At 44.2% G+C, this 27,912-nt stretch overlaps 1 long non-coding RNA gene across 3 annotated transcripts in view; it reads right to left on the bottom strand.

Annotated features, from left to right (window-relative positions):
• The window catches only part of LOC143273283 (uncharacterized), a 29,062-nt gene extending 8,073 nt beyond the window's left edge, over window positions 1-20,989 (bottom strand). The window contains exon 1 of one of the 3 annotated variants that reach the window (XR_013051217.1): window positions 32-20,989. This is a non-coding gene — a long non-coding RNA (uncharacterized LOC143273283). The remainder of the gene's footprint in view (window positions 1-31) is intronic. The other 2 variants (XR_013051218.1, XR_013051219.1) reach the window with 2 other exon arrangements.
• Between the last annotated feature and the right edge of the window lie 6,923 nt (window positions 20,990-27,912).

Below are 27,912 nucleotides of genomic sequence, written 5' to 3'. Positions count from 1 at the left end.
AACAACCTCTAGGGCGTCACCCTCTCCTCACCGGGAATCAGAAACCACAAGTTCTCAGTTCTGTCCTGGCTCTGCAGCTGGGCTTCACTGCTTTCCCCAGCAGCCCCTCCCATCAGAGAAGAATGTCCCTCCAGCTCCATGCTGGACAATTGCAGGAACCCTCGCATCCCGCATCCTGGAATGCACCCAAACTCCGAGGTGCTGCCTCGCGGCTTCTCAGTGCAACACTAACAGAGGGTTGCCGCGGAGAGGCTCCGTTTTTACTGCTGCATGCGTCAGAGTCAGCAGTTTCCTGCCCCGCTGACTGACGCTCTGTGGCTAAGGCTCGTACTCCCAAACATTTCCTCTGGGGATTCTGTCTGCTGCTCGCCTGGCTAGAAAAGCCAGAGCTCAGAAGAGAGGTTTTACCCTGCTCTAAAGATTTGTTTTTCCTTAGAGTGAATCACAAGTGGATTCCTGTATACGTCATTAACAGGTGAATCTTATTTTTGTACTTACCGAAAGAGAAACTCAGAGAGTTCTGAAAGGCCTTTTTAGTCTTTTAGCGAGATTTTACCAAGTTTCCCCCCCCCAAAAAAAAAAAAAAATGCTTTCAGCTTGAGAGAAAGATTAAGTTTTTCCCAAGAGAGGGAAACACCATCGAGTTCATTCCCAAACTTCTAAATTTTGACTTATTACACCTACATTTTGCTTCAGGGAGAATAACTTTCTCCTGCTGCTTGGACTTAGCATTTTAGCTGTCCCCATGGCAAAAGCTTCCATAAGAATCTTTTTCCTACCCGATAAACTCAAAGACGATAGATTTTTCCCAGTTGGTGTTCATAGCCCCAAAGTGAAGACTTAGTTTTTCTGTCTAGTTGCCTAACTTGAGTTTTCTTTGTGCTATTTTCCTATATTTTCCCTACTTCACTACTCTCAACCTTCCTAATTTTTCATAGATAGAAAATGAGAGACAGGCTGGGAGGTGGTGGCGCACGCCTTTAATCCCAGCAGGGCCAGGCGGATCTCTGTGAGTTCGAGGCCAGCCCGGTCTACAAAGCAAGTTCCAGGAAAGCTACACAGAGAAACCCTGTCTCGAAAAACACACACACACAAAAAAAAAAAAAAAAGAAAGAAAAAAAAAAAAAGAAAAGAAAAGAAAATGCAAGATAGAAATATCGAGAAGATTTTATGCTGTAGCACCTGATATCCTTCCAGAAATTTTTATCAGGAATTTTTCCTTTCCTCTTGAGGATAAAACACCCTGCCCTATTAACTTTTTCTTTTCACTCAAAACAGGAATGAGCCCCGGTCCCACTCTGCCTTTTGCCAAGCACTCTGAATATTATAAAAATATGTTATTATTACCTTTTCTTTTTCTTTGTCCCTGTTCAGGCGCCATCTGTGGAGGGGCTACCCACGACACCCACATTAGAGTGCTCTCGAGTAGGAGCAGCAGGAAATGTTAGAAGGGTAGAGGGGGGAGAAACAGATAATACAGGATAGCCTCCAGAGGGCCTGGGTCCTAATCCATCAGTCTCCACTGTCTCTGCCCTAGGGTACATAAATGAATGCCAAGGAGTGAAGCAAAAGACCTCCCCACAGCACAGCCGAGTGCAGACCATCCCAGACACCTGCACTCAGGCCCGTGGTCCAATCATCCTCTATGCGGACCTGCTGGGTAACGCCACGAGGAACCCAAGAACGGGCTCCCACACTGGTCTTTCTGCAGGACAGAGCAATCCTGTCCCTTTCTGGGAGAGCCGCTACAGTGGAGCTTTGCTCAGCCCCCACTGAAGGGGGCTTCCTAGCAGAGGTCTGCTTCTTCTCTAGCCTAAGATGCTGCTTCTTTTGCTTCTCTTTGCAAAAGGGGAAACCCCCGCAGAAATGTAGCAATCTCCTGGCTCTGGAGAAAAGTGTTACTTTTTCAGCTTTCCCCCTTGGTTAGTCCACTGTGAGATGTCTCCGCAAGGTTCTTACTGTGCCAGTGAATGAAGATCTTCACATCCAAACCTCTTTTGAGAAAGAGATTTGGGAAGGAGTCCAGGAAAGTGACTGCCTCTACCAGGGTGGAGATAACGGCCACCAACTGACCAGGCAGGGCGGTTTATATAGGATCTTGGGGGGGGCGTGTCATCCAGGGATTGGTTAGTTTTATTCTGCCCAGGGATTGGTCAATTTTGTGGGCGTGGATCAGACATGGCCCAGAGCCAAACTGTGTTTCTTTCACTGGCCTTTTTTTTTTTTTTTTTTTTTTTTTCCCCTCCAAACACTAATTCTAAGGCCAGGGCACTTTTCTTTTCACTGACTCTGATTCTAGGGACCAAGAGTGTTTCTTTGGTACTGGTTTCAGAGTCAGGGCATGTTTCCTTGGTTCTGGGTTTGGGGATAAAGTGTTCATTTCTCTGGCTCAAGTCCCAGACCCAGGCTGTGTTTCTTTCCCTAGTTCTGGGCTCCAGGGCCAGAGTGCTACTTTCCTGCTCTGTGATTGGTTGGTTTCACAGGTAAGTTGGCTAGGGGCAGAGATGGCTCTGATCTGAGCCAAACTGTTTCTTCCACTGGCCTTTCTTAGCCTTTTGACTCTAATTCTAAGGCCAGGGCATATTTCTTTCACTGACTGATTCTAGTGACCAAGAGTGTTTCTTTGGTACTGGTTTCAGAGTCAGGGCATGTTTCCTTGGTTCTGGGTTTGGGGATAAAGTGTTCATTTCTCTGGCTCAGGTCCCAGACCCAGGCTGTGTTTCTTTCCCTGGTTCTGGGCTCCAGGGTCAGGGTGGGTTTCTTTACCAGCCTCTTTTCCCTACAGGATTGCCACGAGATTCACATCCTTTTGAGAGCAGACTGTACAACATAGCAGAAAAACAAAAACTCCTTCAGTTTAGTTAACCCCAGATTTATTTTCTACCTTGTTAAGAGTTTATTAGGAACACTGTCTTTAACTGGTGCCACCTTTAATCCCAGCACTGAGGAGGCAGAGGGAAGCAGATCTCTGTGAGTTTGAGGCTAGCCTGGTCTATAGAGAGAGACCAAGACTCAAAATAAACACACACAAAAAAACAAAAAAACACACAAAAACATTTGATGTCAAAATATGAAACATAAACTACCTGGGAAACTGCTCCCTAAAAAATCCAAAATATCAATTTATGATTCATCTATTAGATCTTAATGTTATGCAACTCACAAAATAAAAGAAAGCCATGTTTTTTTTTAAAGTTTAACTTTGTATTAGCCTTTGAGCTAGAATTATTTATGAAATTATGCTTTATTTCCTTGCTGCTTAGAAACTGGGTTAGCATATACCTTAATACTTATGGTAAAATTTACATGCGGGGTATCTGGGTCTTCTGATGCTTACCTGCAGTTTACAGGAAAAGGTGAGCTGTAGTTAACAATTATTAGTCAAGTTTTCCAAAATTAGGCCTTTTTTTTTTAACTTGATGATGAGAGATTATTCTCTAGTTTAATGGTTCTTAGTTTATAATATCTTTAAGTTAAAAGGAATAATCATGGGCTGGAGAGATGGCTCAGAGGTTAAGAGCACTGGCTGCTTTTCCGAAGGTTCTGAGTTCAATTCTCAGCAACCATATGGTGCCTCACAACCCTCTGTAATGAGATCTGGTGCCCTCTTCTGGAATGCAGGCATATATCCAGCCAGAACACTGTATACATTTTAAAAAAAAAGGAATAATCATATCATACATATCTAGAAAAATGTTTCTCTGTTAGTGACCAAAGTCAAGTAATTTTCCATAGGTTTACTGAAGTAAATGGACTCTGAATTTTAAAAAAGTGTTGCTACCACTACACCTTAAGAAGGTGTTCAGGGCTGGAGAGCACTCAGTGGAGCACTCAGTGTTAAGAGCACTTGGTACTCTTGCAGAGGTTTAGTGAAATCTAGTTCCAGAGTATCCAGTGCCCTCTTCTGGTCACCAAGGGCATTGCATGCACATTGTGCACAGGTATACATGCAGGTAAGACATTTGTATGCATAAAATAAGTCTCTAAAGGGTACATATTAAGATGCATGCACATTAAAATAAATATTAAATAGTTTTAAAAAGATAAAAAACAAATAATCTTAGTCATGTGTGGTGGTACATACCTGCAACCCAGCATTCAGGGTGAGGCAAGAGAATCTCACATTGTGAGTTTGAGGACAGCCTGCTCTATAAAGCAAGTTGTGGACCAGCCTCTGCCACCTTGTGTTATCTTGTATCTGAACAATCAAAGAAGTAGTCAGATGGCCACTGTGACATTTAAAAGATGAAGATAATTTGAGATAGCCTAAATATCTTGATGTTGGTGTGGTGGTGTATACCTTTAATCCCAGCACTCCCCGGGCAGGCAGAAGCAGGTGACTCTCTCTGAGTTCAAGGCTAGCAGGGTCTGCATAGCAAGTTTGAGGCCAGTCAGCTACATAGTGAGACCCTGTCTCAAAATGAACAAATTACCTAAAATCTGTCATAACTAAAACAGCTATCAATTTGGGAGAAAACATGTAATGACAGGGAAATGTTTATCAGTGAGTGTCCTTTAAAACACAGGGTAGGGCTGGAGATCCATCACAGTGTCTGCATGGTGTATCCACTGCCCTACTGTCTGTCCTCACTGTCACAAAGCAAACAGCAAACTAGCCATGGTGTTAGGACAGGATAGATACTAAGAGTTATAGAAACAATCTGATCCAGTTTAGCAATTCAGCAGGGCAGAGGAGAAGGAATTCATGAAATTGCACTGCCAGAAGTAATCATTAGCAGTTGAAGGCACACATCATATGCTACAGAGACTTCTGGGACTCGATGGCATTATAATGCAGATACTCTGTGGGCTGGCAGGCTAGCTCCCTGGGGAAAGGCACTTGCTATGCAAGCCTAATGAACTGAGTTTAATCCCCAGGACCTCTGTATAGGTGGAAGTAGAGAACCAACTCCACAAACCTGTCCTCTGGCACCCTGCCACACTAATCATAAGAAGTAAGGCTTAAAAAGGGAGAGAAATCAAAACTGAAATTAATAGGGCCAGTGAAATGGGCCAGCAGGAAAAGATGCTTGCTGTCACCAACCTGACGATTGGAGTTCCATCAAAGAGCCCACGAGGTAGATGGAAAGAAATGACTCCTGCAGGCTGGCCTCTGACCTCCACACACACAACATGTTACATGTGTGCACACACACAGCCAGAAATAAATATTTTTTGTCCTAGTAATTATCCAGGCATGGTGGCACATACCTTTAATCTCAGCACTTGGGAGGCAGAGGCTGCCAGATCAAGGCCAGGTCGGTCAGCATAGCAAGTCCTAGAAAAACTAGGGTTCCATTGGTAGACCCTGTATCTAAATGAATGAATGAAGAATACAATCAAATCCTAGTAATTACACATGTAAATACACTTGAGTACCAGGCCTTTACTTACAAGCTGTTAGAACTTAGAATCTAATTGTTTGTGCATAGTTTCAAAGCAAAAATGATATATGAGCCAAATGATGAAGGTCTGAGAATACATAATGAAATTCATCTTATGAAGCTAGTAGAATAAATTCATGAGGCAAGGTGAGTATATTTCATATAAGCAGACCTTGTTTGGGACTATGCCCTGAAGGCAGAGCAGTGGGGGGTCCTGGGGTACATTGAGGCCTTCACTGTTTTTAGGTGCACGTTTTAATCTCTTTGTGTATAGGATATGCATGTGTTTATTGTGTGAGTGGCACACGTCCATGCCATGTGTGCATGTGGAAATGAGGACAGCTTTGGGTATCGGTCCTCGCCTTTCATTTGAGATGGGGTCTCTTAACTGTCACTCTGCACACATCAGGCTCGCCGGCCTGCAGTCTTCCCAGGATTCTCTTACCCCACCTCTCGGCTCACTGCAGGAGCGCCGGGTTTACAGATGTGCACCACCATGCCAGCCTTCCCTGGCTTCTGTGACTCTAACTCAGGTCCTCACACTTGTGCAGCAAGTGTTTTACACACTGAGCCCCCTCCAGAGCCCCTAATTGCATAGACAGTTGGTCATTTCATGATCTAGATCTGACCTTTACCTTTTCTTGACATACAGGCAAGCAGTCCTTATAGCACTGTTGGTAAAGGTTGGCGTTAAATTTCTGAAAAGGATACGTGGGAATGGCAGAGCGCGGAAGCTGTGGCCATGGGCCTGCAGGTAAGTAGTGCGGTCACACTGCCCCTGCGCCCCATTGGGGGAACCATTGAGGATGGGGCTGGGGGAGACATGCCTGCCCTCCAATATTGGCCGTTTTCCTCCTCAGATTTATATAATTGGAAAAATAATAACCCACCCTTTTCTGAAGATCCCACCCGACTAACCGGGCTCCTCGAGTCCATCATGTATTCCCACCAGCCTACATGGGACGATTGCCAGCAACTTCTGGGGGTCCTTTTCACCACAGAAGAAAGGGAATGCATCCTCCTGGAGGCTGGGAAGTTAGTCCCTGGACCAGACGGACGGCCAACCCAGCTCCCCAATCTCATTGATGAGCGTTTCCCCTTGAGACGTCCGACCTGGGACCCGAGCACTCCAGAAGGTAGGGAGCATCTGTCCCTCTATCGCCAGACTCTAATGGCGGGTCTCCGTGCAGCGGCCAGAAGACCCACTAATTTGGCTAAGGAGGTGAGGTTCTTCAAGGGCCTGAAGAAACCCCCTCTGCCTTCCTTGAGAGACTCATGGAGGCATATAGAAGGTATACCCCCTGTGACCCACAGTCAGAGGAATTGAGGGGAGCAGTAAGCATGGCCTTTATAGGACAGTCCGCCACAGATATACGGCGGAAGTTGCAGAGATTAGATGGATTGCAAGGGCTGAGCCTGAGAGATCTGGTTAAAGAGGCAGAGAAGGTCTACTATAAGCGAGAGACTGCGGAAGAAAAAGAGATTCGACTGGAAAAAGAAAAAGAGGAAAAAGTGAAACAACGACAAAAACGCCAGAATCGGGATTTGACACGGATTCTTGCAGCCGCGGTAAGAGACGGGCCAGGGCCACGGGGGCGAGGAGGAGGAGGAGGAGGCCGGGGAGGCCGCTCTCCTCTGGGACCAAACCAATGTGCCTACTGTAAAGAGGAAGGTCACTGGGCCAGAGAATGCCCAAAGAAGTTAAAAGGGCGAGGTCGACAGGTCCTTGCCCTCGAAGACTGAGGGAGTCAGGGTTCGGATTCCCTCCCCGAGATCCGGGTAACATTTGAAGTGGAGGGGACCCCAGTGGACTTTGAGGTGGACACAGGGGCAGTCTACTCAGCCATCCAGCATCCGCTGGGGCCTCTATCTACCCAAAAGTCACTGGTTCAAGGAGCGAATGGAAGCAGAGAGAGACCCTGGACCACCCAGAGAACAGTCAACTTGGGAAAAGGTACTGTACAGCATTCCTTCCTAGTCCTGCCTGACTGTCCGGCGCCGCTTTTGGGCAGAGATCTCCTGACAAAATTGGGAGCACAAATCTCCTATACCGCTCGGGGCCCAGAATTAAAATTTGCACACCCGAAAGTGGGGGACCTCCATCTCCTCACATTAGAACTCCCAGCCGCTGAGGAGTATCGGTTGTATGGAGCAGCAGTTAAAGCCTCTGTAGCTGCTGTCTCCCCGAACAACGAGGAATGGATTCACAGGTTTCCTAATGCGTGGGCAGAGACAGGGGGCCTTGGGCTGGCTAAAGAACAACCTCCGGTGGTAGTCACCCTTAAGCCCACCGCTGTGCCGGTGCGTGTAAGACAATACCGGCTCAGTCGAGAACCCCGGAAGGCACAAAACCCCACATCAGGAGGTTTCTGGAACTGGGCATTCTGAAACCATGCCAGTCAGAGTGGAACACTCCGGTCCTACCGGTAAAGAAGCCAGGAACAAATGACTACAGACCAGTATAGGATCTGAGGGAAGTAAACTCCCGGGTAATAGACATTCACCCTACAGTGCCCAACCCCTACAATCTCCTGAGTACCTTGCCTCCAGAGCGCAATTGGTAGGTACACTGTTCTGGATTTGAAAGATGCCTTCTTCTGCCTACCCCTCCACCCAGATTCCCAAAAGCTCTTTGCTTTTGAATGGTCAGACCCTGAGGAAGGGAGGACAGGGCAGCTAACATGGACTAGACTTCCGCAAGGATTTAAGAACTCCCCAACACCGAGACCTTCGGGGGTATCGAGAGACCACCCCTGATGTCACTCTCCTCCAGTATGTAGATGATTTACTCCTGGCAGCTGAAACTCAGGACGCCTGCAAACTTGGGACTGTAAAACTTCTAGATACCCTGGCTAGGCTGGGGTACAGGGCATCTGCCAAAAAGGCGCAGATCTGTAAAAACAAAGTCACCTTCCTCGGTTACTCCTTGGAAGGAGGGAAGAGGTGGCTCACGGATGCCCGGAAGCAAACCGTGGCCAGCATACCAACTCCAACAGATCACCGGCAGTTACGCAAATTCCTGGGCCCAGCTGGGTTCAGCAGACTCTGGATTCCAGGGTTCGCTGCCATAACAGAGCCTTTCTCTCCCTTATTAAAAGAAAAGACCCCTTTTGTCTGGCAGAAGGAGCACCATCTGGCATTTGAGAAACTGAAAAGGACACTCCTGTCAGCCCCGGCGCTTGCTCTCCAGGATGTAAGTAAACCCTTCACCCTGCACTTACATGAGAAGGGTGGGGTGGCGGTCGGCGTCCTAGTACAAGCCCTTGGTCCATGGAAAAGACCGACTGCCTATCTATCAAAGCGGCTTGATCCTGTAGCCAGGGGATGGCCGACCTGCCTCCGGGCGGTGGCAGCAGCCGCCATGCTGGTGAGGGACGCAGATAAATTAACTCTGGGACAGCATCTGACTATTATAGCTCCCCATGCATTGGAGAGCACTGTCCGCCGGACTGATGGCTCAGCAATGCTCGGGCCACATACTATCAGACAACTCTCCTGGACCGGGACCGCATCACTTTCGGGCCCCCATCCGTCCTTAACCCAGCCACCCTCCTCCCAGTTGCCCAACAAGAAGAGGAGGGAGAGCCAGTGCATGACTGTGGTGCCATCCTGGCGGAGGAAACTGGGGTCCGGACAGATTTAACGGACCAACCACTGGCCAACCCGGACCTGATATGGTATACGGATGGCTGCAGTTTCCTAATGAGGGGCAGCGGAAGGCGGGAGCGGCAGTGGTGGACAAGAATAAGGTCATCTGGTCTAGCAGCCTCCCAGAGGGAACCTCGGCTCAAAAAGCCGAATTGATTGCGCTCACCCAAGCCCTCACCATGGCAGCGGGTAAGCGAGCCACCATCTACACAGATAGCCGGTACGCATTTGCAACCGCGCATGTGCATGGAGCCATATACAGGGAGAGGGGACTATTAACATCGGCAGGAAAGGAAGTTAAAAATAAAAAATCGAGGCGCTACTAGATGCCGTCATGCTGCCTCGTGAGCTGGCCATCGTACATTGCCCAGGACACCAGAAGGGCGACTCCCCAGTTGCGGTTGGGAACCGGAGGGCTGACCAGGAAGCAAGGGAGGCAGCTCTCCGAGGCATCAGGCACCTGACAGTCCACCTGTCACCCTCTAAAAGCCCAGTCTCTGAAGAGCCTCTGGCCCCTGAGACTCTGAAGGACACTCTGGAACGAATCCACAAGCTGACCCATCTGGGTAGCCAGAAGTTAGTCCAACTCACAGCAGAGAATAAAACCCACTCCCCGTCTGAAAGGAGGCGGATGGCAGAGGAAGTGCTGGCAGGCTGCCAAGCCTGCCAGCAGGTTAATGCATACCCTGGTCGGGTGGCTCCTGGAAAGAGACTACGAGGGAGTCGACCGGGCCAACACTGGGAAGTGGACTTTACTGAAATACGGCCAGCTAAATATGGCCTAAGGCATTTACTACGAGATATACTCAAGATTTCCCAGAAACTGCTGTTACCCACCCAAAACCACCCAGACCCTGAGTAACCCCTCTACCCCACCCGTGTGAAACTGCCCTATAAAAAGCCTATAGGAGCTGGAGCTTCGGGGTCTTCAGTCCTCAGCTTGACTGTTGACCCGTGTGCACACCTACAATAAACTGCTTCTGAGTGACTCAATATCGGAGTGCAGCTTCTCTTGTCAGCGCCGACTCTAACACAAATAAGCTATTTTTAAGAATGATTCTTATACTGGGTTCAGAAATTATGCTGAGAAATCCCTCCTTAGGGCTCTAAACTGTAGCAACTGACTGAAATCTAAGTGAAGGTTTCCTATTTTGTGTTTTTCCAGCCAGTTTCTAATTCCATCCTTAAAGACAACCAGGGAGCCTTTTCAGAAAAAAAGCCTGTCTCAAGTTCTGCTCTGGCCCTCACTAAGGCTTTCCTTTAGATGGAACAAAGTCTCAAGAATGCAGCACGTGTTTCTGAACCGTCCCCAGTCCCTACAACTTCCGGAACCCTTCTGAGGATCCACTAAGACCTGCCAAGTTAGCGAAGCCAACAATCCTCCACTACCCTCCTCTGCATCCCTCCCACCACGCCCTCAGTAACCTTGGTTACAGTCACGCCCTCCTCCGTAGCTGCCCAATCATAAAGGTCTGACGTCTGACTTCACAGAAAACAGCTCAAGAAGAGAAAGTGTCAAAATCTTGATTTGGTTCATTTTCTTGGCTGTTCAATGATTTTTCACTGAAGAAAATGGCCTGTGTGTGCTATGGGAAAAACTGGAGGCAATGGATCCAACCCCTGGTCATACTCATTTATATAATTAGCATCCTGATCTTGGTTACCTTGTGTATTTTGAAATATCACAATGTGAAGGTAAGAGGGTCCAGCACCTTTACACTTTCTTAGTCTGTTTGGCAGGATCCCTTTGTCAGCCTTTAATGCTTGGGGGGTCAGAAAAACATTTCATCTCTGAACATTAAACAGACCTGTTTGATTTCACTTTGCCGCTACAAGTGGAGGTGGAACCTGGTGGAGAAAAACAGTAAACGTTGCTGCTTAGAATGCTTCGCCAGTACCCATCAGTTCCCAGAAAACTATTCTTGAAATCACATCTGCTGTGCAGATACTGGGCTTGACCAGATCAGATAAACTACCTTGAAAGCTCCGTTCTGGATTTTATAAGCTTTTAGCCTGCTTCCTGGAACGAAAGGATTCCCGTTAGTTGGACTTTGCTAATTGTTTTTCTGTTTGAAGTTCCATCTTTTGTTTCTTTCTTTAATGAGATAAAGTCTCATGTAGACCAGGCTGTTTTGGAGCTTACTTTGTAGCCTAGGATGGTTCTCCAACCTCCACATTCTCAGGGCTTCTGTTTATTCAACACTGAGGATGGAACCCAGGGCTTTGAGCACTTGAGGCAAGCAAGCATTCTACCAACTGAGCTAAGTTCACAGATGTCATAATTGATTTCTCAGAAGAGCAGAAGGAGCCCCCTGGCAAATAAATTTATATTATCTTAAAGGGAGAACAGTAAGAGACTACCTGAAAAAAAAATATTTTCCTGAAAACCTGGAGCATTCTGAACACACAGGTCTGCTTTCCTCATCCTCACAAGATGCAGTTTCTGCAGGTTCAAAGCCATCCTCCCCGATGGGCTGATATCAGGCTTTTGAACACATTACTTCACAGAATGCAGCTGCTGCATCCAAGTTATGTGAAGACATTGTCACTGATGTCCCAAAAGAGCAGGAACCTCCTGATACAAGCCAACATCAAGACTTGGAAGACACAGTTGCTTCACAGGATACACTTTCTGAGGCCAAGCTATGTGAAGATGTCATGACTGATATCCCAGAAAAGCAGAAGGAGCCCCCAACCTATCAATGGATTCTTAAAGGTTCCACAATCCTCTTTGTGTGTAGGCTCAAGATCTGGACAGTTCAAAATAATTTAGAAATATTTTACCGAGAAAATGCAAAAGAGATGTAAATCTTGGCTTGTGATATTTTGAAGTGGAAAAATTTTTTAAAAATGAATATAATCTGGAGTATATTTTAAAAAATAGACACCCTGAGTAACTTTGATAATGTTAGTTTGAAAACTAGATTTGAGACCAAAGATGTTGGATATTTTTGTGGCTGTTGTAGGATTTCATTGTCTGCACTGAAATGTTGCTTGCGGCCACTGCCCATCATTATTCGTTCTCCTATAATCCCTACATGCGAGAGGCAGAGGAAGGCTCGTTCTTTGACTCTTTCCTGGCCTTGTGGGATGTGTCAGATATCAGAGATGATATTTCTGAACAAATAAGACACATGGGTAAGTAACAGCTATCTAACTTCTGTTGGTGTGAGTGTATATATAGGGGGTTGTCTGCGTGTGCAGGTACGGTCAGAGGTGAACCTCAGGTGTGGTCCCTCAGGAGCTGTTCAGCTTGGGGTTTGGAACAGGGCCTCTCACTGTCCTGGGGCTCACAGATTGATCTGGGATCGTTGTCCAGAGGCCCCAGGATCCAGCTCTGTCGCTAGCACAGGACTGCAAGCTGTCCAGCTTGGGACCTGTGCTGAGGACTGAACTCAGGTCCTCATTCTTGTGTGGCAAGCACTTTGCAGACTGAGGTATCACCTCAACCCAAATACATAAGATTTACTCTAGTAATTTAAGAAATAAGAACATACTTAAAGCAGTACCATGATACAGGCTCTTCAAATCTGGGGAGAAAAAAAGAGGGGAACTATTTTTAGAATGGTAAAAATAACTTTTGGCTAATAAATTTATATTATCTTAAAGGGAGAACAATGCGAGGGTATCAGAAAAAAAAGTTTCCCTGAAGACCCAGAACATAGTGAACACACAAGTCTGCTTTCCTCATTGTCACAAGATGCAGTTTCTGCAGGTTCAAAGCCATGCTCAGCCGTGGGCCAATATCAGGCCTTTGCACGCACGATTACTTCACAGAATGCAGTTCTGTATTCTTACAATTTTTGCTTGGAACTAATATTCAACAAACTCTTAGACGATTTTCCTCTTTTTTTCTCTGTGTAGCTTTGTGCCTTTCCTGGAACTTACTCTATAGAACAGACTGGCCTCGAACTCACAGAGATCCGCCTGCCTCTGCCTCCCGAGTGCTGGGATTAAAGGCGTGGGCCACCACCGTCCCCCAATTTTTTTTTTTTTTCAAAGCTGTATTTTAAGTTTACGATTAGCGACTTTTCAAGGTGAAAATGAAAATTTTTTTCTGGGCAACATTGTCATCTTTAGCTGAAAAACTACCTTTCCCAGAATGCATTTCTCTCATCAGCCCACTGTTGGGAGTCAGAAAAGTAGCTCACATTTCCCATAGTTCTTTTTGGGTCTGGGAAACTTCCTGTTTCCTTTTACTAGGCTTGCTTTCACATTAAAAAGAGTAAACGAGCTTATTCTCACTATGGGAGTTTTCTTGAGTCAAAGGTTTCCTGTTCTCCCTGACGTGGCCCTAATAGGTGTTTCTATTTCATTGGATCTGGTCCCAGATCAGCATTGTTTGCGTGCATCAAGGCATGCACTCCTGATTCTAAAATTTTCTCGGGGCATTGTGCATTTTCCCTAGTCAGTGAAAAGAAACAAAAGCATTTAATAAAACAGAGCTTTCCCGCAGCTCCTTCAGATACTTTCTCCCAGACAGATATCTCCTTCTGCTTGTCACTAAGGGAGGTTTCTGTTCTCCCTAAGCTTGGATTAGGACAGGTGTACTTCCCTACATTTCACCTGACCCAGTTACCCAGCGGGTTCCGTGCACTCTCAGACAGCGGCTTATTCCTGGAGTCAACAACCTCTAGGGCGTCACCCTCTCCTCACCGGGAATCAGAAACCACAAGTTCTCAGTTCTGTCCTGGCTCTGCAGCTGGGCTTCACTGCTTTCCCCAGCAGCCCCTCCCATCAGAGAAGAATGTCCCTCCAGCTCCATGCTGGACAATTGCAGGAACCCTCGCATCCCGCATCCTGGAATGCACCCAAACTCCGAGGTGCTGCCTCGCGGCTTCTCAGTGCAACACTAACAGAGGGTTGCCGCGGAGAGGCTCCGTTTTTACTGCTGCATGCGTCAGAGTCAGCAGTTTCCTGCCCCGCTGACTGACGCTCTGTGGCTAAGGCTCGTACTCCCAAACATTTCCTCTGGGGATTCTGTCTGCTGCTCGCCTGGCTAGAAAAGCCAGAGCTCAGAAGAGAGGTTTTACCCTGCTCTAAAGATTTGTTTTTCCTTAGAGTGAATCACAAGTGGATTCCTGTATACGTCATTAACAGGTGAATCTTATTTTTGTACTTACCGAAAGAGAAACTCAGAGAGTTCTGAAAGGCCTTTTTAGTCTTTTAGCGAGATTTTACCAAGTTTCCCCCCCCAAAAAAAAAAAAAATGCTTTCAGCTTGAGAGAAAGATTAAGTTTTTCCCAAGAGAGGGAAACACCATCGAGTTCATTCCCAAACTTCTAAATTTTGACTTATTACACCTACATTTTGCTTCAGGGAGAATAACTTTCTCCTGCTGCTTGGACTTAGCATTTTAGCTGTCCCCATGGCAAAAGCTTCCATAAGAATCTTTTTCCTACCCGATAAACTCAAAGACGATAGATTTTTCCCAGTTGGTGTTCATAGCCCCAAAGTGAAGACTTAGTTTTTCTGTCTAGTTGCCTAACTTGAGTTTTCTTTGTGCTATTTTCCTATATTTTCCCTACTTCACTACTCTCAACCTTCCTAATTTTTCATAGATAGAAAATGAGAGACAGGCTGGGAGGTGGTGGCGCACGCCTTTAATCCCAGCAGGGCCAGGCGGATCTCTGTGAGTTCGAGGCCAGCCCGGTCTACAAAGCAAGTTCCAGGAAAGCTACACAGAGAAACCCTGTCTCGAAAAACACACACACACACAAAAAAAAAAAAAAAAAGAAAAAAAAAAAAAGAAAAGAAAAGAAAATGCAAGATAGAAATATCGAGAAGATTTTATGCTGTAGCACCTGATATCCTTCCAGAAATTTTTATCAGGAATTTTTCCTTTCCTCTTGAGGATAAAACACCCTGCCCTATTAACTTTTTCTTTTCACTCAAAACAGGAATGAGCCCCGGTCCCACTCTGCCTTTTGCCAAGCACTCTGAATATTATAAAAATATGTTATTATTACCTTTTCTTTTTCTTTGTCCCTGTTCAGGCGCCATCTGTGGAGGGGCTACCCACGACACCCACATTAGAGTGCTCTCGAGTAGGAGCAGCAGGAAATGTTAGAAGGGTAGAGGGGGGAGAAACAGATAATACAGGATAGCCTCCAGAGGGCCTGGGTCCTAATCCATCAGTCTCCACTGTCTCTGCCCTAGGGTACATAAATGAATGCCAAGGAGTGAAGCAAAAGACCTCCCCACAGCACAGCCGAGTGCAGACCATCCCAGACACCTGCACTCAGGCCCGTGGTCCAATCATCCTCTATGCGGACCTGCTGGGTAACACCACGAGGAACCCAAGAACGGGCTCCCACACTGGTCTTTCTGCAGGACAGAGCAATCCTGTCCCTTTCTGGGAGAGCCGCTACAGTGGAGCTTTGCTCAGCCCCCACTGAAGGGGGCTTCCTAGCAGAGGTCTGCTTCTTCTCTAGCCTAAGATGCTGCTTCTTTTGCTTCTCTTTGCAAAAGGGGAAACCCCCGCAGAAATGTAGCAATCTCCTGGCTCTGGAGAAAAGTGTTACTTTTTCAGCTTTCCCCCTTGGTTAGTCCACTGTGAGATGTCTCCGCAAGGTTCTTACTGTGCCAGTGAATGAAGATCTTCACACCCAAACCTCTTTTGAGAAAGAGATTTGGGAAGGAGTCCAGGAAAGTGACTGCCTCTACCAGGGTGGAGATAACGGCCACCAACTGACCAGGCAGGGCGGTTTATATAGGATCTTGGGGGGGGCGTGTCATCCAGGGATTGGTTAGTTTTTTTCTGCCCAGGGATTGGTCAATTTTGTGGGCGTGGATCAGACATGGCCCAGAGCCAAACTGTGTTTCTTTCACTGGCCTTTTTTTTTTTTTTTTTTTCCCCCTCCAAACACTAATTCTAAGGCCAGGGCACTTTTCTTTTCACTGACTCTGATTCTAGGGACCAAGAGTGTTTCTTTGGTACTGGTTTCAGAGTCAGGGCATGTTTCCTTGGTTCTGGGTTTGGGGATAAAGTGTTCATTTCTCTGGCTCAAGTCCCAGACCCAGGCTGTGTTTCTTTCCCTAGTTCTGGGCTCCAGGGCCAGAGTGCTACTTTCCTGCTCTGTGATTGGTTGGTTTCACAGGTAAGTTGGCTAGGGGCAGAGATGGCTCTGATCTGAGCCAAACTGTTTCTTCCACTGGCCTTTCTTAGCCTTTTGACTCTAATTCTAAGGCCAGGGCATATTTCTTTCACTGACTGATTCTAGTGACCAAGAGTGTTTCTTTGGTACTGGTTTCAGAGTCAGGGCATGTTTCCTTGGTTCTGGGTTTGGGGATAAAGTGTTCATTTCTCTGGCTCAGGTCCCAGACCCAGGCTGTGTTTCTTTCCCTGGTTCTGGGCTCCAGGGTCAGGGTGGGTTTCTTTAGCCAGCCCCTTTTCCCTACAGGATTGCCACGAGATTCACATCCTTTTGAGAGCAGACTGTACAACATAGCAGAAAAACAAAAACTCCTTCAGTTTAGTTAACCCCAGATTTATTTTCTACCTTGTTAAGAGTTTATTAGGAACACTGTCTTTAACTGGTGCCACCTTTAATCCCAGCACTGAGGAGGCAGAGGGAAGCAGATCTCTGTGAGTTTGAGGCTAGCCTGGTCTACAGTGCTGTGGATATTGTTCTATATAAATAAAACACTGGTGGCCAGTGACGAGGCAGGAAGTAGGTGGGACAAGGAGAGAGGAGAATTCTGGGAAGCGGAAGGCTGGGGGGAGAGACACTGCAGCTACCGCCAGGAGAAGCAGCATGTAGAGACTCTGGTAAGCCACCAGCCACGTGGCAAGGTATAGATTTATAGAAATGGGTTAATTTAAGATAAAAGAACAGTTAGCAAGAAGCCTGCCATGGCCATACAGTTTATAAGTGATATAAGCGTCTGAGTGATTATTTTATAAGTGGATTGTGGGACTGCGGGGCTTGGGGAACCTGGAGAGAAGACTTCCAGCTACAAATGGCGCCCAACGGCTCGAGCTTCCACCTTAAACCTGAGAATATTTAATAACCAATTCTAAACAGAGCCAAAACCAGGTTCCTGCTTCTTGTCTCATATGAGCAGCTAGACGGCGCAAAACGCGGGTTTGAACACTGGCGGGTTCCTGGCGTGTGCGTCTGACCGGCAGTATGGCGGGAATGAGGCATCTGCCAGCGGCACATTAAGCTGTGTGGTAGATTTAGTCTTTACTATTATTAAAAAAAAAAAAAAAAGAGGTTTCTGGGCTACACGCTGCTTTGATGAAAGCTTAGACCCACTATTTCTGAGACTTGATGACTCCCAGAGCTGGCTGAAAATGTACCACTGCCATGTTGGGCAGCTAAAGTGGGTGGAGCCAGCAGCCACAATGCTATTTCAGTCTTAGAATGGTACAGTTTAAAGCAATAGGCTCAAGGCTCAAGGTAATATAAAAAATAAGCCACGTAACGATGGCTACCACACAGAGAATCTGGATTATGTTGTCTTTGATATTTGTAACTGAAGAAAAACATTTGATTACAAAAGCTGTTGAGTTATGCCAAAATGTATATTTTAAAGGTACCTTGACTTCAAAATTTGGATTTAAGGATATGTTGCTTTGGAAAAGAGGTTCTGCTTTTGTTTCCACAGAAAGCCAGAGGCTATGGATTTGTTCCAGATTAAGATACATCAGGTTTCAACAGCCAAGACCCCCTGAAAAGTCTCCGATGACACCATGGCCCAGATGATCCAGCATCCAGAGCGGTTTCAAGGCAACTGGTTCAAACAATACAGCCTCACGGACTACCCCATAGGTCTAAAATTTTCTTTGCATCCCCATAAGATACAGCGCCCCCCTCCAGCAGGAAGTAGTAAGAGATGCTACGCCCAAATTCCCAAATATACCAAGCTGGCTTTAGAGGTGGAATTGGCTCACTCCCCCTCTAAACCCAGACATATTGCTTTAAAAAAAAAAATGGTTAGGCAATTCTTGTGTCCCAAATCAGAAGAGCCCTCTGGTGTGGGACAGAGAAAACCAATATTTTTATTTAAAACAGATTGATTATAAATGTGATCTCTTTCTAAAAAAGAAAAGGGGATATGATATGGATATATAGGATATGGAGATGATAAGATAAAAGGGTAGATTAATGAACCTACTTTTAAAGAACAACTTGTTTAAAATGTTTTACATTGGTATAGATTTTAGTTTATGTTTAAAATGTTTTACATTGGTATGGATTTTAGTTTATTGATACAAACTTGAAGTTAATATTGTTATACTGTGTATATATATATTTCTATTCTTGTTTGAGGTATTATGTTTATGTAACTCATTTAAAATTGTAATGGATAATTAAAAAATAGATTAATAATTAGTCATCTATGATAATCATATCTGTAGCCATGTTAGTTAAGTTTTCTAGGTATACATAGATATATTTCAGATAGATAGGTAATCTTCAAACACTTCATAGACCTAGAGAATATGGCATTTAAATAACTTAAAATTCTGTTGATGTGAGACACAATTGCTCCTGGCTGCACCAATTGATCCCGAGAGAATGTTGGGCTTCTAAGACATTTCCATTTGGAAGTTTGTCTTTTTGGCACAAAATGGCCTACTGGGCAAAGAACTGCCCTTGCCTTGATGGCTGACAGTACAAATGCAATGCTGTCCTTTCTGGACAAGCGGGACACAAGGAAAGTGACCACTGTACTCTGCCAAGACAGGGTAAGATGGTCTCTCAAAATTCCTGCTTCTGAAAATGGTCTGTCAGATATTCTAGGCCTGTAGCCAATCTGAATGCACCAACAATGCTGAGAAACATTAGGTGACTGTCCAGGCTGCCAGCTGTCTTGGTCTATTTTTGCAAGATTCCCGAAAGTTGCTTGCATCCATCTACCATTTCTCAGGTACCATTATGTTCCTTCTCAGGTCTTTGATGTGGTTGAAAACTAGATAGTTGTAATTTCCTCAGTTATGATAAAAGATAAGTTAGATATAAAACCTTAAACTCACAAATATAAGATAGATAGGACATCTTCTTTAATATTGTAACTATAATTCTTGCTCGATAATTGTTTTGTTATATGTAATTTTACCATGTTAAAGTTAAAACCTTCCTTTTTAAAAAAAAGAAGAAAGGGGAAGTGCTGTGGATATTGTTCTATATAAATAAAACACTGGTGGCCAGTGACGAGGCAGGAAGTAGGTGGGACAAGGAGAGAGGAGAATTCTGGGAAGCGGAAGGCTGGGGGGAGAGACACTGCAGCCACCGCCAGGAGAAGCAGCATGTAGAGACTCTGGTAAGCCACCAGCCACGTGGCAAGGTATAGATTTATAGAAATGGGTTAATTTAAGATAAAAGAACAGTTAGCAAGAAGCCTGCCACGGCCATACAGTTTATAAGTGATATAAGCGTCTGAGTGATTATTTTATAAGTGGATTGTGGGACTGCGGGGCTTGGGGAACCTGGAGAGAAGACTTCCAGCTACATACAGAGAGAGACCAAGACTCAAAATAAACACACACAAAAAAAAACCAAAAAAAACACACAAAAATATTTGATGTCAAAATATGAAACATAAACTACCTGGGAAACTGCTCCCTAAAAAAATCCAAAATATCAATTTATGATTTATCTATTAGATCTTAATGTTATGTAACTCACAAAATAAAAGAAAGCCATGTTTTTTTTTTAAGTTTAACTTTGTATTAGCCTTTGAGCTAGAATTATTTATGAAATTATGCTTTATTTTCTTGCTGCTTAGAAACTGGGTTAGCATATACCTTAATACTTATGGTAAAATTTACATGCGGGGTATCTGGGTCTTCTGATGCTTACCTGCAGTTTACAGGAAAAGGTGAGCTGTAGTTAACAATTATTAGTCAAGTTTTCCAAAATTAGGCCTTTTTTTTTTTAACTTGATGATGAGAGATTATTCTCTAGTTTAATGGTTCTTAGTTTATAATATCTTTAAGTTAAAAGGAATAATCATGGGCTGGAGAGATGGCTCAGAGGTTAAGAGCACTGGCTGCTTTTCCGAAGGTTCTGAGTTCAATTCTCAGCAACCATATGGTGCCTCACAACCCTCTGTAATGAGATCTGGTGCCCTCTTCTGGAATGCAGGCATATATCCAGCCAGAACACTGTATACATTTAAAAAAAAAAAGGAATAATCATATCATACATATCTAGAAAAATGTTTCTCTGTTAGTGACCAAAGTCAAGTAATTTTCCATAGGTTTACTGAAGTAAATGGACTCTGAATTTTAAAAAAGTGTTGCTACCACTACACCTTAAGAACGTGTTCAGGACTGGAGAGCACTCAGTGGAGCACTCAGTGTTAACAGCTCTTGGTACTCTTGCAGAGGTTTAGTGAAATCTAGTTCCAGAGTATCCAGTGCCCTCTTCTGGTCACCAAGGGCATTGCATGCACATTGTGCACAGGTATACATGCAGGTAAGACATTCGTATGCATAAAATAAGTCTCTAAAGGGTACATATTAAGATACTGGTTTACTTGGTCAGTCATAAAGTTGATTTTTGCCATTTTTAAGGATATGTGAGATGGTTGGTGTCTATGATGAAGGGAAATTTGGTTTCTCCAATGCAAGGACTTACTTGGTTATAATAAATAATTTGTCAGAACTGGTAAGTAAATCATCATTCTTCTTAATTGTACTAAATTTGTTTCTGTTGCTAAATATTATCAGACTATTTCTTGAGAAAAAATTATTTTTTAATTTGTACATGGAACTTGAAACAGCTTTAATATATACCTTTACACAATGTAGAAGTACAGTAATATGTTCATGAATGGTTTGGTGACTTACATGCAGAGCTGTTTGCTCTTGTGACCACACAGCCCTGTGGAGATAAGCACGGTGTGCCTTCTAAATAAACAAAACAATGCAATAGACCTATTCATTAAGAGGGAAAAGTCTAATTGGCACGAGAGGAGAGAGTTTAAATAAAAATAGAAGAGTTCACCAGGTGGTGGTGGTGGTGGTGGTGGTGGTGGTGGTGGTGGTGGTGGTGGTGGTGGTGGTGGTGGTGGTGGTGCACTCCTTTAATCCCGGCAGAGGCAGGCAGATCTCTTGAGTTTGAGGCCAGCCTTGTTTAGAGAGCGAGTTCCAAGACAGCCAGGGCTACACAGAAAAACCCTGTCTCAAAAAACCAACCAAACAACAACAACAACAACAAAAAAAAAAAAAAAAAAAAAAAAGCAAGAATTCAAATCTCTGATCTATATTTAGAATTAAAGGAAAATAAAAACTGAATTTTTTTTTTTTAAATGAGTGCTGTTCTAGGAACTGAAAGGCTCTCTTAAGCTGATGTGTATTTCATCTAAAGTCTTTGGATAGTGCTTTTTACAGTATAGTAAACACTTCTAATACATAAATTATTAGAAGTTTATGATGGTGCCGAGCATGGCATTGCATGCCTTTAATACCAGAATTTGGGAAGCAGAGGCAGGCAGATCTCTGACTTTGAGGCCAGCTTGGTCTACAAAGTGCAGTTCCAGGACAGCCAGGGCTACACAAAGAGAACCTGTCTCAATACAGAGGGAGGGAGGGAGGGAGGGAGGGAGAGAGAGAGAGAGAGAGAGAGAGAGAGAGAGAGAGAGAGAGAGAGAGAGAGAGAGGAAAGAGAAAGAGGGAGAGAGGGAAGAAAGTAGAGAAGGAAGGAAGGGAGGAAGGAAGGAAGGAAGTTTATAATGGAAATAAATGGGGTCTGTCTCCAGAGCTTTCTCTCATGTTCATCTCTATGACCAGCAGTCTTTTTCTGGGAATGTAGTCTAAAGAAATGGTAGAAGTGTTTTAGCCTTCTGGGATGTAATGCCCATTATAAGAAAGGACTGGAAACACTCTAAACCCGGTGGGCACAGTTTGGTCCTCCCATTGGCATTTAGACAGATACTAAAAGTAAACCTTATGAAACATACACAAAAGCTAGCTACTTTCAGTTGAAAAAGATATTGGGGGACAAAATTTCATTTTAGTTCATGACAGATGTTAGAAAATTGGGTTATGACTGTGGAATATGCCTGGAGTGTTTGCCTATTACACAGCCCTGGGTCAGATCCCAGCATGAGGGTCACAGTTCCTATGTACAGAGAAACGGCTCAGTGCTAAGAGTCTGTTTGTTTTTAGTGGTACTAGAGCTAGAACCCAGGGCCCGGGAGTGTGTGACGAGCACCCTGGGTGGCCCTGCTCCAGTGCAAGGTCTGAACTCGGTTCTTCCTTTACTGCTCTCATATCCTGAAGTATTTTAAATGAGCATAAAGTATCTCCTGGTTTTAATGGGGAAAGTAAGCTTCCAGAAATACTTCTTGCTGTTGAAATGCTGGTTGGTTATTGTAACTGACTCTAAAGACGTGGGCATTTATTTTAAGAAGTAAGGCCAGCTGGACTTACACACTGCTCTCAAGGAAATGGTTTGTGTGATGCAGATTTCATGATCACAGTTATATTGAAACTGTACTTATTTAATGTGTTGCCTTATAAACTGTGTGTGTGTGTGTGTGTGTGTGTGTGTGTGTGTGTGTGTGTGTGAATGTTACACAAGAGACTAGCTAATAATAAGAATCTGTTTTTATAAAAGTGGCGGTAATTTGTGTTGCCTTTTTCTTTGACTGAAGGAAACCTTCCGTTCATGTCATTTGTTTATCGCTTTGAGTTCCAGTACGTGAACACTTAGAAACATATTCAGGAAAAATGTTACGTACCTCTCTTGAGAAATCTCACATATATGCATCTTCAGCAACATATTAAAAGCACTAAAACGTCAGTAGACTCTGGTTTCAGCTTTAAGGAAAGGTTCTGTCACTGTCTTCCTGCTGCAGAATGTTGAATGTTGCTTTTGTTTCTAGTTCGCCATGTACTGCCTCCTGCTGTTTTACACAGTGCTAAAGGAAGAGCTCAGCCCTATAAAACCTGTTGGCAAATTTCTTTGTGTCAAACTTGTAGCTTTCGTATTGTTCTGGTAAGTATTGCTTGCTCTTAAATATCCTCATTTTATAAATGCCAATAAAACTGTTGGTTAAGGAGTTTTTTAAATAATGTGACTACAATGCCAGGCTCAGTGGTGCCTGTCTGTAATCCCAGCTCTTGGGAGACTGAGGCAGGACTACCACTTAAGGCCAGCCTGAACTAGGAAGATGCCTTTGGGGCTGGAGAGAGGCTCAGCAGTTAAGAGTGTGCTGCATATCCAGAGGACCACAGTTTGGTCCCCAGCACCCATGCCTGGCGGCCCACAACCTCATGGAACTCTAGCTCCAAGGGGTCTGAAGTCCTCCTCTGGCCTCTGTGAGCACATGCACAGACTTGCAGTCAGACACACATAAGAACATCTTTTTAAAAAGCCATCCCTTCAGGTCTTGTAAGATTTACAGAAACAGGGCTGGAGAGATGGCTCAGTGGACAAGAGCACTTGCTACTCTTGCTGAGGACCTGGGTTTAGTTCCCAACACCAACAAGGTTAGTGGCTCCCAACCTTCTGTAACTTCAGATCCAGGTTATGCCCTCTTCTAGTATCTGCAGATACTGCACATGCATCATATACACACATGCAGGCAAAATGCATGCACATTAAAATAAATATTAAATAGTTTTAAAAAGATAAAAAACAAATAATCTTAGTCATGTGTGGTGGTACATACCTGCAACCCAGCATTCAGGGTGAGGCAAGAGAATCTCACATTGTGAGTTTGAGGACAGCCTGCTCTATAAAGCAAGTTGTAGACCAGCCTCTGCCACCTTGTGTTATCTTGTATCTGAACAATCAAAGAAATAGTCACATGACCACTGTGACATTTAAAAGATGAAGATAATTTGAGATAGCCTAAATATCTTGATGTTGGTGTGGTGGTGTATACCTTTAATCCCAGCACTCCCCGGGAGGAGAAGCAAGTGACTCTCTCTGAGTTCAAGGCTAGCAGGGTCTACATAGCAAGTTTGAGGCCAGTCAGCTACATAGTGAGACCCTGTCTCAAAATGAACAAATTACCTAAAATCTGTCATAACTAAAACAGCTATTTGGGAGAAAACATGTAATGACAGGGAAATGTTTATCAGTGAGTGTCCTTTAAAACACAGGGTAGGGCTGGAGATCCATCACAGTGTCTGCCTGGTGTATCCACTGCCCTACTGTCTGTCCTCAATGTCACAAAGCAAACAGCAAACTAGCCATGGTGTTAGGACAGGATAGGTACTAAGAGTTATAGAAACAATCCGATCCACTTTAGCAATTCAGTAGGCAGAGGAGAAGGAATTCATGAAATTGCACTGCCAGAAGTAATCATTAGCAGTTGAAGGCACACATCATATGCTACAGAGACTTCTGGGACTCAATGGCATTATAATGCAGATACTCTGTGGGCTGGCAGGCTAGCTCCCTGGGGAAAGGCACTTGCTATGCACACCTAATGAACTGAGTTTAATCCCCAGGACCTCTGTATAGGTGGAAGTAGAGAACCAACTCCACAAACCTGTCCTCTGGCACCCTGCCACACCAATCATAAGAAGTAAGGCTTAAAAAGGGAGAGAAATCAAAACTGAAATTAGTAGGGCCAGTGAAATGGACCAGCAGGAAAAGATGCTTGCTGTCACCAACCTGACGATTGGAGTTCCATCAAAGAGCCCACGAGGTAGATGGAAAGAAATGACTCCTGCAGGCTGTCCTCTGACCTCCACACACACAACATGTTACATGTGTGCACACACACAGCCAGAAATAAATATTTTTTTTGTCCTAGTAATTATCCAGGCATGGTGGCACGTACCTTTAATCTCAGCACTTGGGAGGCAGAGGCGGCCAGATCTCTTGAGTTCAAGGCCAGGTTGGTCAGCAAAGCAAATCGTAGAACATCCAGGGTTCCATTGGTAGACCCTGTATCTAAATGAATGAATGATAAAATAAAATCCTAGTAGTGAATACACATGTAAACACACTTGAGTATCAGGCCTTTCCTTACAAGCTGTTAGATTCTAATTATTTCTACATGGTTTCAAAACAAAAAAGATATACGAACCAAATGATGAAGGTCTGAGAATACATAATGAAATTCATCTTATGAAACTAATAGAATAAATTTGTAATGCAGGGTGAGTATATTTCATATAAGCAGACCTTGTTTGGGAATATGCCCTGAAGGCAGAACAGTGGGGCATCCTGGGGTACACTGAGGCCTTCACTGTTTTTAGACAGCCTGGTATACAGAGCGAGATCCAAGACAGGCACCAAAACTATATAGAGAAATCCTGTCTCGAAAAACCGAAAGAAAAAAAAAAAGTTTTCCTGAAAACCCGGAGCATACTGAACACACCGGTCTGCTTTCCTCATCCTCACAAGATGCAGATTCTTAAAGGTTCCACAATCCTCTTTGTGTATAGGCTCAAGATCTGAACAGTTCAAAATGTTGGAAAAATTCAAAGATAGGCCAAAACCAGATATAACTACTATATATAATATACACATAATACTAATACACACGTTAGTATATATATTTGTGTATGTTTTATTTATCACAAATAACATTTACATTTCCTAGACTTTGGCTTTCTGTTAGGGTATCATATATTCAAACAGGAGTTAACAACTTCAGCTCAACACTTGCATTTCTCAGGAGGATGGATATTTGAAAAAAATCAGTGCTTCTTACCACTGCATGAATGTAATGCTCTGGACTGAAACTGTAAATATAAAATTAAGATTGATTTAATTTAATCATAATCATGTGCCATTTAAGTTTACATAATTATACTTTAATTACCTGTATTTGAATAAATGCAATACCATTTTCTGAAACTCTACATAGCTTCCTCTTTTCCTCTTTTCTTTCTTTCTTTCTTTCTTTTCTTTTTTCTTTTTTTTTTTTTTTTTTTTTTTGAGACAGGGTTTCTTTGTATATCCCTGGCTGTCCTGGAACTCCCTCTGTAGATCAAGCTGGCCTTGACTCACAGAGACCAGCCTGCCTGCGCTACCTGGGACTAAAAGCATGCACTACCACCAACCTGGCTGTGTCTTACTCTTTGAACATAAATTATTTATTTATTTTATTTTGTTTTATTTTATTTATTTTCAATAGAGGGTTTCTCTGTGTAGTTTTGGTCCCTCTCCTGGATCTCACTCTGTAGACCAGGCTGGCCCTGAACTCACAGAGATCTGCCTGGCTCTGCCTCCTGAATGCTGAGATTAAAGGTGCACCCACCACTGCCTCCCAGCCAAGCCTATTCTTAAATTGACTGGTCTTGACTGTTCTAGCAAGACAGCTGGTCATATGACTAACTGCTATTTCTGCTTTTGTAATCAAACTTGCTTACTCTGCTAACAAAGATGACTAGGGCAACTATAAGATATATATGTTAAAATTAGAGCCTGACCACATGTAGACAGAATATATGTCATCTTGTGGGTTTTGCCTTTATAAGCCTTGGGCTGATGTGGCTAGGGGCTGCATCTTGAGGAGTACTCTTGGGCACCAGTAACTAAATAAAAAGCCTCTGTTTATTAAAGTTTGTTTAGGGTCATGGTGAACCTCTGAGCAACCCTAGAAGCATAACAGAGGCCCTGTGTCAAAGGGGCCTGCTTAAGACTGTTCAGCAGTAAGGCGCTTGTCACAAACCTAAGCACCTCGGATCCCAGGACAAACAGTAGGAGAGAAACAACTCTTGAAAGTTGCCCTTCACCTCCTCCACATGGGGAGCTGTGGCACGCACTAGGCACTTGTGTAAGTGTGTGTTTGCTCTCTCTCTCTCTCTCTCACACACACACACACACACACACACACACACTGGGCAATTGTGTGTTTTCTCTCTCTCTCACTGGCTCTCCTGTAAGTGTTCTCTCACACACACACACACAATAAATAGATACGTGTAATTCAAACTTGCACTCAAGTGAGGGCACACACATACACTGGGGGGGGGGAAACAAAACAGAACATGATACACTTGTAAAGATAACTACCACAGGAGCTCACCCACACACAGCTCTAAAAGGGGACATAGCCAATTATGTCACAAGACAGAAATATGACCCCACAAACATGTTACAGGAAAGACCACACGACAAAGTTGCTCAGACACTAAAGACTGAGGAGGATCAGAAGAATTTATTACTTGTGGACTCTGAGGAGAAAAAACACCCTGGGTTTGAGCAATTGCACGTGGGTTTCTACAACATTTATAGTTGTCACATTATTGCTAAACCATCTTCATTGGTGGCTTAAACTACTAAGAGCCAATAAGGGGCCGATATAAGTTTACAAAGGGAAATCCCTCTCTATGGTCAGTCAAGCACCTTTCAGAAGCAAATACTGGATCAATAGTTAAACCATTCTCCTCTCGAAGGACACTAGTAAGGCGGCTGTTTTGACGGGATAACCAGTTACCATTTCTCAGGAGAGGTTTACAGTTACATTTTCCCTTTTTTCTATTCTTGTCTTACTCTGTTCAAAACAGAGCATATTCCAATAGAAATAATAATATCCAAGACACCAGTTACAACATATTCTAGATTATTCTACACAAACATCTAGCAAGCAGGAGAACCGCACACATACAAGCAACATTCACAGAAATGCAGTTACTCTGGCACACGAGATCACGCCCACTCACAGAGTACACACAAACTAACAAGCTGGATAGACCGGCGGACGGCATTGGCTGAGATCACCCACTAGCGACCCACCTTTCTCTCCTCGCGCACACCATTTGCGGATTTCTCAAGGTCTGGCCCCCAGACTTCCTTAATGAACTTTGGGATCCCGCCCCTCAGGCCCTTGGCAACTGGCAAAGATGGGGTGGGCGGAGCAGAAATACAGTTGGCCAATTGGGCTTGTGCCCTCGTTTTCCGCCCCTTCCTTGTTTGGATTCTTAAAGGGACTACCTGCCTACGCAAGGAAGAGC

Source organism: Peromyscus maniculatus, chromosome 5, assembly GCF_049852395.1.
Source record: "Peromyscus maniculatus bairdii isolate BWxNUB_F1_BW_parent chromosome 5, HU_Pman_BW_mat_3.1, whole genome shotgun sequence".
NCBI lineage: Eukaryota > Metazoa > Chordata > Mammalia > Rodentia > Cricetidae > Peromyscus > Peromyscus maniculatus.
Note: the sequence above shows the minus strand (reverse complement) of the source record. Positions and strands in the feature narration are given on the sequence as shown.